Here is a 12,469-nt window from a genome sequence, read left to right on the forward strand (position 1 = left end):
TTTTAGGAACGCGAGAGGAAGGCTTCGTAGCTTGAGCCATGAATGAGCGAAGGCTATTCACTTTCCACTGGCCTCTTTCTCGCGGAGAAAGTGTGAGATATATAAGGCGCAGTTGTATAGCCTCGTGTTGGCGCGATGGCGCGATGTGCGCGCGTGGCGCGCTTTAAAGATCGTCTCCCCGCTCCTGCGAACCCCGTTGCTCTTCGCCCTACAGCGCGTGGTAGCCTTTGTGCGCTTATCTCGAGGAAAGAAGGGGGCGGCCGGGGTGTTGGAGCGGGGGGTTGTATGTCTTGTGCTTTCACCGCGATGTCCGCGCTGAAGTCACAGAGCGTACGAAGGTCACTTCGCTCGCTGCAGCGGCCGCGTTTGCGAAAGGAGCGCGCTGTTCAAACAGAAATAGGTAACAACTGTGAGAGTTAGCTCGCGCTCGTCATTTGTGTGCCTGTTCGTTCGTTTCGTGCGTCCTGCTTTATGTTTGAGCAGTGCGATTGAAGTGTCGAGCGCTGAAGCATTAGTTTGCGCTCGTCCTGTGTGCGTTCTTTTCGTGCGTTCTTTAGAATCGAGCGACGCGCTGGTAATTTCGAGCTGCTTTCCGTTCCTCGCGTTACATTCCAATTTATTGCTGTCGCATTCATTGCCTCGCCGTTGCGGCGAAACGGTGACTTTTTTTCTTCTGCTTCATTTTTTGTGCCTTTTTTATATATAAACATACATATAGGGTAAGGCGGGGCAAAATGAGACGCGGGGCAAAACGCGACATTTTGACTTTGCCGCCCTCTATAGCTAATACAAAATGTACCCTTTCTTTGTTTCTCTATTTCAGCTATAGGTGCCGGTAGTTTTCGACATTTTGTGTGTAATAGTTGATGATTGTTCACAGCGTTCGCGCGAGAAATATTGTGCGGCTGATGTCAGTGTGTTCGTGACCCGCCAAAAAGGGGCGAGATTCTGCTGGGCCAAATTTCGGATCCGCGCATGAAGCTACTGTAACTATTTAACAATGTAACAATGTAACTATTTATCTTGTTACTTTATACTACTAGCTACATGCCACCAAAAGTTTAGTTCACTTGTTGCCGTGGGCGAAAGGGGAATTTTTTTTGAATTCGTGCATGTGAGAGGGGCAAAACGCGACAAAAAAGCATTGAATTTCCTTAGAGAGTGTCTTATTAGGTGAACCATTTATTTACGCTCATTATATATGATATTTTTTTTTGTTAAGGAAGGTGCGGACGTACAAGAGAATATCATCTAGAGTTTCCTGGGAGGAAAACGACATGAAAAAAGCACTGAATGCTTTTCAGGAGTTTCGGAGCAGCACAGCGCCGGGTTCTGTGTAGATTCAATGCGTGCAGTGCAAAGACTGGGCGCCTGAAGACTGCGTGGTGGTTCACGGAGTGAATTTGAAGTGCTTCTACTGCAAGAACTGAAAGTATAAACTTTTTTCACGCTGTCTCGTGTTTCCTCATGCAGCGTCTCGTTTTGCCCCGCAGGTTGTGGCAAAATGAGACATGTGGTGCATTTTTTGTTTCTTTTTAAAATATTATTTTGAACCGTCACAGCATGGTCATATTTATGTAGCACATACCTTGTACCCAAAAGAAAGTTCCTGTGTTGACATTTTTATGGTAACGAGTGAAATAAAAAAAGATATTCACTATTTTCAAATTTTTGTCGCGTTTTGCCCCTTAGCGTACATATCCGGCACATTACGGCTACGGCAACGGCAAAAATCAGCCGAGAGTGTCGATATAATTGATGTCGCAATAAAATGGACGTCTTTGCTGTAACGTCATTGCTGATACATGAGATACCCTTGGCGCGCCAGTGCAGAGAACGGGCTTGGTAAGCACGCGATATCCAACCATCCGCTTAGTTTACGCAGAAAAGCTCACCAACGTCTAAATACTATGCTCAAAGCGAAAAACTGTGGCATAGGCAGGAACACGCTGGCTGCTTTTCATGACATCGATGTTTTTCTAAACATGCTGCAGAATAAGTTGTTGAGTGCACTGGTGTTCATACTATATAATAGCAACCAATGATGATAACAACCACAAGTACACTTACCGCTAACACAGCGACAATAAGCCATACAGCGATGGCTGCTGCCACTGCATGGTAGATTGCGTCGGAGACGGCCACGACGCTCGTTTGTTCTGCGAAATTCGTTATAGGAAGCACGCATTTAGAATAACCTAATCTAAAATTCCTATAAACATTATCGTCCACGTCCATAAAAAAAAAAAAAACTCCTGCGACAGAGAAGCCTAATGTTTATGCGTGCATTCATGATTTCTCATGACGACAACACACCGTATGCACGAAACCTTAAAATATTTTCAGTGGACTTCGAGGAGAGCAGTATCATCATTAAGGTGATTTAAATTATCCGCAGCCTTCGACTACGGCATGTCTCGTAGTGTGAGTCACATTGGAACATTAAACGTTATAAACCAACACCGTTGTTTATTCACGGTTTAGGTAACGCGAATGATAACGAGGTTGTCTGAGTGCATCGCATTCACTAGAGGTCGAAGCTGCCACAAACAGAATACTTGAAGAAAAGCTATTAACACAGTGTTCTAGACCAAACACCTTATCTTTGACTTATGCAGAATTACAATTAATGATATTTAACGCAGCATTAAAAAATCAGGCAGAAGTTGGTGGCCGTGGCGGATCGCAACCCAATTTTCAGCTAACTTGTATCTTTACAGTAATGTCAGCAACTTACCTTCTTCACATCAAAATGTTTTTCGCGACGTACAAATAACTTTGTGCTTCGCGCTGGCTCTGCAGCCTGGCCCACCCGTTCCCTCGCTCCCATTTTAACGGGATAGCATTACAGAGCTCGTTTCGCCGAAATTACGGTGTCGGTGTCATCGGCGTCTTTAGTTATGAGCCAAAATTCAGAGTTAGCCTGAGCGAATATTCGATGTAGATACAAATAAAGATAGGAGCCGGAGAGCGTTTGCACATTTGCATTCCTTGCGACAGCGTTTAGGTCTCCACCTAGCAGCGAACGCCGGAGAGTGATTGGGAAGGCGATAGTGTGTATGTGTGTGTGTTTGTGTGTGTGTGTGTGTTTGTGTGTGTGTGTTTGTGTGTGTGTGTGTGCGTGAGTGCGTGTGTGTTTGTGTGTGTGTGCGTTTGTGTGCGTGCGTGTGTGTGTGTGTCTGTGTGTCTGTGCTCACGTTGAACTCTTAATGGCGAAGCTTAAAGCTGCCCCAATTTTTGGGGGTAGGCGCTTCCTCTCAGCTCTGGGGATACGCGTCGGTTCGTCAGGGCCGTCTGGGTTATCGGTCTTGAGATGTATGAATGCCTACGTCTCAACCAAGCCTTCAGCACTGACGCTGCCGTCACCTCCTGCAGCGCTCTGGCCTTCGATCGTGAACCACCGCCATCGACACGAGCGAAAGAACCATACGACGAGAGTTTAGCCATGAGAGATTTAGAATTGGGGACCCAAGAGAGTGGGTCTCCAAGCTGTGTTGGGTAGGCTTCTCTTGCGTTCGTAGGATCAGCAGAGTTTGAGAATTGGCACAAACGCAGGCTGCGTTGGGTCAAACGCACGGGGCGCCACACGTGGCGAAATTTAAATTTCATCTCACTTTTCCATCTGTTCTCCTCACCTTCACATTCCTTTCCCAACTTCCTGCTATACTATACAAGGCTATTAATGAACGAGAGAAAGAGAATTTTAAGGGCTTGTTTTTTCTTTGTAAGACGCAACAATTATTAGAACAGAGAAGAAAGGCAAGGAAAGTAGAGCTATTTCCTTGGCTGTGTTGCGTTTTAGGACTGATTAATGCTGTATGTACACAAGGCTATGTTATGCTTCGGTAGCCTGCCTGTATCGCCAAGTTTTCACGATGCTTCTAAGAGTTAAGCTGGAAAGATACTCCTCTGACGAGTGCGAAACTGTATTCGAGATATTAAGACAGCAGCCTAAAATAGGAGAAGAGGCGGTAACGTTGCCATTTTCTAGCGAGGTGAACCATTTGAACCTTCAGGACGATGAACCATGAACCGGTAATAAGCTTAAGCGAAATACCATGACTCTTGCTATACTGCAAGCCAATGGGTGTTTCAAGAAGCTGTTTTATCATGGAGTCTGGTTGGTATGTAAATTTATTTATTATATAAACAGGGAATAATCGTTAAACGTTTGACCACATGACGGCATCATCAAACCTTGGTACCAGCTAAATCTCTTTTCTCGCACTGCTATTCATGTTTCCAGATAACTTTCTAAAAAGATGGATCACTTTTCTGCAAACACATGATATATACGGGGACGTTATTTATACGGTGCGCAGTGATGTCAGCATGGAATTTCTGAACAAATTCTTACCTTGTAGAGCATTGTACAGGTATCCGATGTTCTTGCCCTGCGCGTGAAATAGTATACATTACGAACGCTTAGTTGTGTTTAAAATGTGGAGCAACAGCAAACACGCAGGTACCCCGTTATATTTCGCTGGATCATGCACACCTCCTCTCGTTAAGTGAACGTGTTCTGAAGTGCGACAGTTTATCGCGCGCTAAGCATTCTTATTGCATCCATGAAGTGAAACATTCAGTCGCTTGAAACCGGGAAAGCTGTAATGCATTTCTGTTTTTCCTTAGCCATAGTCTTCGCCTTTTCTGAGAGACTGCTAATGGGAATTTTAATATCCGGGTATCCTAACATGAAAGTGCAGTTTAAATTTTCACATTTAAGAGATAAGTGTTTGTTGAGTGCGTTTCCGTGTTACTACAACGACTGTGCTTATGTAAATTCTCCTTATAGCACATCTTCCCCGTAAAATTAGAGTCCGGTCAAGTAAACTAACACATTCCTGACATTTTAAGGCAGTTTTACTTGAATGTTTCCATTTTTTAAAATTTTATACCATAGGCAATAAATTTACTCTAATTTTGCCTATTGGTTCGGATCATCGCTTCGTTGGTTGCTGGCAGCGTGAATACGCTCCTGATCCTTCTTATTTTAACTACCACAAATATGCTGCGCAAAGGTGAGCTTTCTTAGGGGACACAATAAACAGGTGAGGACATGACAATGAAGTGCATCGCTCAAACGCAATAGGCAATACAGGTAATTTTTAAATATATTCGAAGGAGACGAGTGAAAGAAAATAATCGGCTTGCACATTTTCGTCAAAAACGGCCGACTTTTCGCGCCACAAAGTAAGTGACGCATAGCGAATTCATCCACTTCAAGTAAGTATATTGATTCATGGCCAAGTAATGCCCTGTTCATACTGCTCAACCACATCGCCCGACGAGCCCTAATGGCAGTTCAGATGTGGCGTGAAGTGAGCTTAATATGGATTCTATTTGGGAAACAACTGAATACTTAATTTTTTTCTCTCGCCTAATATAAACAACATATATCTGTTAATGGCGAAACAGTAAAGAAAGGTTGTGTAGGTTCCAGCGGCGTAGAAGTCGATTTCATTACCGAAGCTGAATAGGTTATACGGCATATCATTAGATGGTCCGAAGTACTTTGGTGATGTGAACAATGGTGTACTTCTCTGAGGACACCAGGTATATGATGGCGCCGATGGTATAATGTTAGTGTGGGAGCATTCATATGCATGTTTATGCTTCCCGGAATATTCATAAGCTGAATGCTGTACCAATCACAGAGAATATGTGCGTGGGAACAATTTCGCCGAAAGAGACCCTTGAGAGCGTTCACATCAATGCGTTTGCTAACAGCGCTAGATGTAGTCGCTGAAGCTAGTCGCTATGGCTTTGGAATGTCGAGCAATTCGAATTAGATTTATGATTGGAGGTCAGTGATGAGCAATCTTGTGAGGAGATTAAAATTACGAGCTAACAAAATCGCACACGTGAAAGCCACCGTTTACAAGAAAGCGCTAATATGCATGTACGAGTGGGCACTAGAAAATATAGCTCTTCGTTGAAAGTAAGCCTGTCGGTAAGCGGCTGATCGCTATCACAGTTCAGTCAAAAGTATGAACACACTCATTATTGAGCACTCGCAATAAACAGCATCTTAAGAAATAACGCTTATTTTACCAGGCTTAAAAAGCCGAAGGTCACTATCAGGGTCGCTGTCTCGAAAAGGGACATGGTTCCAGGAACTTGATGCGGCGACTTTCCTGCGATGTCAACCAAACACAAGTCAGAAGGCATATAAAACGCAAATAACAAGTAAACTCTTTTGTATAATACGTGAGATATTTTCAAAACAACTCACGCAAATAGTGTCCCTGATGGAGAGAAACCTTCGATTTTACTCATCGTTACGTGTTTGCACTGGTAGTAAAGTATTTTTTTTTCTGGTGAAGACAATTCAGTGGTTTTTAAGCGCGCGAGCTTTCTGTGGCGTCAGCACTGAGAGACAGTCTTTCTTTCTTGCTCAGCACTTCCGGTTCACCTGCCTATTTCCGGCTTTAGCCATATAAAATGTAGGGGCGTGCGAATATTCGAAAATTTCGAAAAACAAATCGAACAGCGTTCTTTTCGATTCGGTGCTCGAGTGGAATAGTGGACATTCGAAATACCCAATATTTTTCGAATATTTTTCGAATAATTAGCAACGACGAAAAATACTCGAAGGAACCAGGCGTCGGAGCAGCGAGCGGTCGCTTTTCTTGTTTTCGTCATAGAATTGCGCTGATGCGTGCAGCCGGTGTACTTGAGGGACTATCGACGGTAGATTTATCACAGGATCTAGGCGTTTTTACTTGAAAACTCCAGTTTTGCCGAGGCGACAGTATTATCAATCCACTATCTGATGTGAACTCATGAAAATTGCTTAGTTTTTATCCCTTTCAGTCACGGTGTGTACAATTGTACACATCAACTTCGAAGTCGCATGACGCAACGCGTGTTTCTTCAAATGACCTGAAACTTAGTGTGCACATTTGTGCAGGCTTCCTGAGTGGACAACTAGCGCTTATTTAACTTCAGTATGCTGTACATTGCCTCAGATGATCACTTTGCTAGAGACACTACCATGCTTGACGATCGTTCGACGAGCGACGTTCCAGGACCAACGTCAAGAGTATTTTTTTTTTCTTCGCTCGAAATGCATACAACCAAAAAACAAACTGTGCATGCATTTTGGGCCTAATAGTTGATTCCTTTTATGCAAGGATTGAAACTCACTGATTGCAGAATAATTTGACTTTTAATTACACGCTATTTAGCATTAATTACTGTAACTCATGTAACTCACACAAAACAACACATTCCTTCATTTTATTTCTTGGAATCTAATACTGAGTGCCTTGAAATCATGCCATGGAAATTTGATGCATTTGCAGACAGTGCATCATAATTCGTGACTGAGAGGGTTATGTATCAGTTTCATTTAAAAGCTCTTTTAAAAGTGTCATCTTCAATACTTTAGTAACTTCTGTACTTCAGCCTGCAGTTTCAAAATATTTCGAAGCCTCTCGTTGCTACTATATACGACTTTGCACAGTTTAAATATATCAGGTATTTTTCTCGGCTAAAAGGAATCGTAATGTTCCTTTGTCCAAGCGTGCGAATATTTCTTTGAAATAAGATGTTGTAGAATTCTTCGGCTGTTTTGAAGTTTTTACCTTGCCAGTCTACGTCTATCTTAAAAATGGTCGCCTTACAATTCGAAAACTACTCGAACAGTATTCCGTTTGTATTCGTATTCGATTCGGTGTCATCACTATTCGATTCGCATTGCATTCGGATGTAAATTTCACTATTCGCACACCCCTCATAAAAAGGGTGGCTGTAGTCAATGTTCATGAGAGATATGGTGCCGGAGCAGACGTTTGGCTTGAAATAGTTAAAAATATGGCCGACTAAATGTCAGAAGTAATTAGAACAAAAACACCAAGGGGTGCCATTTTATTAGCGAAGTGCTTATATACAGCCTGTCAAGAGAACTTAGTGCTGTAGAATAATAGCTCCCATCAGCTACAGCAAGGCCAGCCTTGCTTATCATGAGGTGAAACATCGCGGATTTACGGAGGGGTAATTTGCGAGTAGGACATGGCACCAATAACGTGACACAGTCGTCAGTTAACTGACTATTAACGATGCAAGTTTAATCTACATCACAATAGACGTGGGACAGGCTCATCAGTGCGCCAAGTCAGAGAATTATGCAAGCTTGCGTCGCCTGGGCCGCAAGGGTCGCTGCTCGTGAGGGGCCATACTAGAGCTCGAGCCTACCAGGCATTACCTCAGCAGAATTTATGTGATGCTGTCACCACCACCACCATCGAACTATCAAAGAAATCCTTAGGTGTAGGAAATCAGAGGATTTGGTCTGCAGGCATTCGGTGCGTTTATTTGTAGAGGTAAAATTGTTTAATCGGACCTCAGTGGCAAGCGCTGACTTCGGCAATAATATATTACAGGATTCTGATGGGGTGAAACTATAACTGGATTACTATATTCATTTTGGAATAGACGTTTTGCGGTTAGGCAGTTACACGAATTGAATCCGACTTAAATGTCTGAGGCGAGACGCAAGACCAGAACTTACCTTGCTTGGTGTTCCTTGTCCTTTTTCTTGATCACCTTGAACTGTGGCTCACACCCACTGTGGGGGATTGGCCAAGATTTGAGTGGTTTTATGTGTGGTTATAGTACTTTACAATAAGGGAGATTACAGATTAAAAACGTTAAAATATTTTATGAAATTTCGGTAAAGAAAAAAACCAAAGCTTTATTTCTTGTTGTGGCCGTTTTTCTTCTTTCTCCTCTATGCTGCAAATCACGTGAGCAGAAGTGTTAAAGAGTCCCTTTTACACTTCTCAGTACCCGTTTTCATCTCGTCTTAATGCCGACTTGCAGTTGTAGACGCCTTTTGCCAAGGTTAGTGTATCGATATAGATTGATATCAAGACATGTGGCATTTTAATCGCGGAAAAATGTCACTACATTGCCGCCGATTGCATCAGCGCCTATAGGGTGCGCGGCAAAAGCATTCGTGATGTAAATGACGTCCTTAAGTGTTAGGCCGTAAAGAAACCCCTACAGGTCATAGTTTCATACCATAAAACTTAGGAGTCTGGCGCTAGTGTCTAAACGGGGCTCCAAAAATGTCGCTTCAACCACCATGAGAATGATGGGAAGCACAGGCTTTGGATCTGCTTTGGATGGATTCTGTTTTTGAGATACACGACGATTGCTTGCCGACCTTTAAACATGTATTTTCAATAAAAACGTGCTTCATTCTTCCGTGTGTAAAACTTATTGCAGAACGATTGCGTGACGACGAGATTGATGTGAAGCCTGGACAAATTCAACTACCGGGGTATACATCGCCCGAAATTGTGTTCCAGATTTGGCATTACCAAATAATGAATTATTCTTTACAATATTTGAAAACAAAGACGCGTGTTCTTCACTCGAAAGTACGTATCACCTACTTATAGAAATAAAAAATGACGAAACTCTCACTAAGCCGCGCAAGCCTTGTTTTGAAGACTAGTCTAAGACGCGGCTTAAAGTCAGGGGGGGCCCGGGGGGGCAGGCGCCCTCCCCCCCCCCCCCCCCCCGGCAGTCCGACGGTGGCACAGCGGCACCCATTTGACAAGTGCTGGAGTTGAATATTTTGGCGGTAGTGCTTTGAGCGGGGAAATTATACTGCAATTTTCCGAATAATGATTTAATCGTGAATGTTTGGTTGACGGGGTGTCAGCAAAACAGAAGAAAACAGGTATCGCCGTACTGCTGAATGCAAGTAACTGAGACACTGAACACCACGGGCAACACCTCCAGAAACCACGGGTCACCACCCCGTTCGACAGAGCGTCTTGGCACAACATACTGTTTCACGAGGCACCTAAATGTGAAGCTACCTGCTCGTGAATCAGTAATGGTTCACCTTGGTCTTTTTAGTTTGGCAATCAATTTTCCTTCGTATACTTGTGCATCACAGGTCTCATGTAATTGCAAAGACGCATGTATTTTGCCTACCTTAATAGGCAAGAGGTAGTGAAAATAAACTATAGCATTGTCGTGCCTGAGGTTCTGAATCCAGTGAGGCAGCTAATTTTACTTATTTTTAGGTCACACATCTTGTAGCCTTTACATCCCGAGTTATTTTTGAAAAATCGTTGCCAAAATAATTTCATTTATTTCTTCATTGGGTTGACACGTTGAATAAATGCCCGAAATATAAATGCCCGTAATAATTTATGCATTTGTAAAGCATTCATGAGCATTTTTTTAGTTCTAGAGACAGTTGCCTTCACTCCACTGTGATCATCGCAAACACCTCTCTTAACGTTTAATCTAGAATATATATATATATATATATATATATATATATATATATATACAGTGCAATCTCGTTGATACGATTCTGAATATTATGGTCTTCAGCCTAACACGTTCAGCATCCCTTGGACATAATGCATTTACGTGCGTTTAATACGATAATACGATCACAGTTTTGCCCAAAATTGGATAATACGATCGCGAAAGTGGATCTTGACCGGTACTGTATATCTAGAAATACTGCGTTTATTTTTCGGGATGCCAGCTTGCACCGCATGCGAACAACCAACGATCCGCGCATTGCAGAGCCGCTGAAGCCCCAGCAGCATAGGTTTTGCAGCGAAAAGATGAGTGCTAGGTGATCTTTCCTTCAAAATTATATATGTATGCATATGTACAATCGCCATCACAATATTCATATATATATATCTTGCCGCTGTATGAGGGCCCCCCCTCCAATGAAGAAAGACTTTAAGCCCTGGTCTAAGAGAAGTCTTCAAATTTGAAGACTAGTCCGATTGCTTCTAAGTTCTTTCTAGGCCTTAGCTAGGTGGTGCAGGTTGTTTATAGGGTGCTTCTAGGTCGTTGATAGGCTATAGCTAGGTGATGCTTGAGCAAGTTTGGGCATTCCAAATGAAGCACTGTCGTGACGGTGGTGATTGAGTGAAAATTCAGCAATTTTTGCCTAAGTGGTTTTGTCTCTTCAAGCGACATCGCAATAAAGCAAAACGGATTAATTTAGCGCAGAAACGAAGTATGCGTCCTGCTATTTTCTTTTTAGACGTCGTAATTTTATTTAGGCGCTGCATTCGTTGCGCCAACGGGCAGCGCCTTCGCTCTTACCACTTTGGCTGTCATTCTCTTCGTCTGCTCCTGCATTTTGCGCTGTATTCATGTATACACGTTTTTTTTGGTACGTTCCCAAGCTCAAATTCTTTTTTATGCCCCCGCGAAAGTGCCGACAATGTCCGAAAAACTGTGGGAAGGCCACAAGGCGTGCTGAGCGGTTGTCTTGTCCGAGACCTCGGGGGAGGTCTTTATTTTCTCTTCCCAGTGAACGACAGGTAAACACACTTTCTTCAGTCGTTATGAAGAAGCAAGCGCTATCATAAGAAGAGCTATTTAATGCAACGAAGCATCTTCCGCGGTTGCCTTCTAGTGAATATTTTTTTGTTTTTTTTTTGTTTTCGCGTAGAGCGTTCTTCAGTTGTGTTGTAAGGATGTGAAATTACTTGCTTGCAGTTTCTCATGAACCGATTGGAGTTATAGCTCATGCGCAGCGGTAAACTGTGCTTCTGTATTTGTTAGCTGTCGCTGCTCATTTTTCACAGCAAAGCTGATCAAGCTATCTGTAAAATAGTGCCCGTCGATCAAATACCTCGCCTAACATCGCCATGGCAACCAGGTCAACTGAGCATCGCCCGCGACCTTCGCCATGTTCCTCCCACCTGCCTTAACAATGCACACGACCAGGGGCGTAGCCAGAAGTTTTTTTTTTTTTGGTGGGGGGGGGGTTGGGGCACCTCCTTGATGTGGAATGGTGGTCGGGAAGGCAGGTGTGATCGAATGTGATTTTGAGCTCTGCATGCCATGGCAAAAAAAATTCGGGGGACGGGGGCACGCCCCCCCCCCCCCCTCATGGCTATGCCACAGCGAACGACCGTTCCTGCGCGCCGCCTGGTCGTCGCCGCGCTATACCGGCAGTTGTATTTTCGGGCGCATGTGCGGCGCCTTTGCTTCGCTATGGGTAGAGCTATACGAACTCCGGAAGTAGAAACCCCTTGCGGAGTTTGTATAGAGAACCACAACGTGCCGCAAAGCTGGAATATGCTCGGCTACGTCGTGTCGATCCCGCCTGTAGAGCCAGAGAGGCTGCTGCCAAGCGCGGCCGGCAAGCGCAAGAGCCTTGATATGACGCTTAGCGAAGGGAATACACTCAAAATCAGAGCGAATCCGTTCCCGGTCTGCGTGTGCTCGAGAACTTCCAGCGCAGAGTCCTGCAGAGCACCGCAGAAAGAGGGCGGTGTAGTCCGCAGTTTCTGAGCACAGAATTTGGCCACGCCTGTCGCGTTCGCGCAAGACCTAGTGATACCTAACAAAGCCTTAGCGAGTGTGGAACGCTCTTTTTTTAGCCAGCTGGAGCCACGTAGCACGTGAAGTTTTAACGACTGGACAGCTCACCAATAAGCCCTAGCATACAACCTGAAGGCGC

The sequence above is a fragment of the Rhipicephalus sanguineus genome, chromosome 7, assembly GCF_013339695.2.
Source record: "Rhipicephalus sanguineus isolate Rsan-2018 chromosome 7, BIME_Rsan_1.4, whole genome shotgun sequence".
NCBI lineage: Eukaryota > Metazoa > Arthropoda > Arachnida > Ixodida > Ixodidae > Rhipicephalus > Rhipicephalus sanguineus.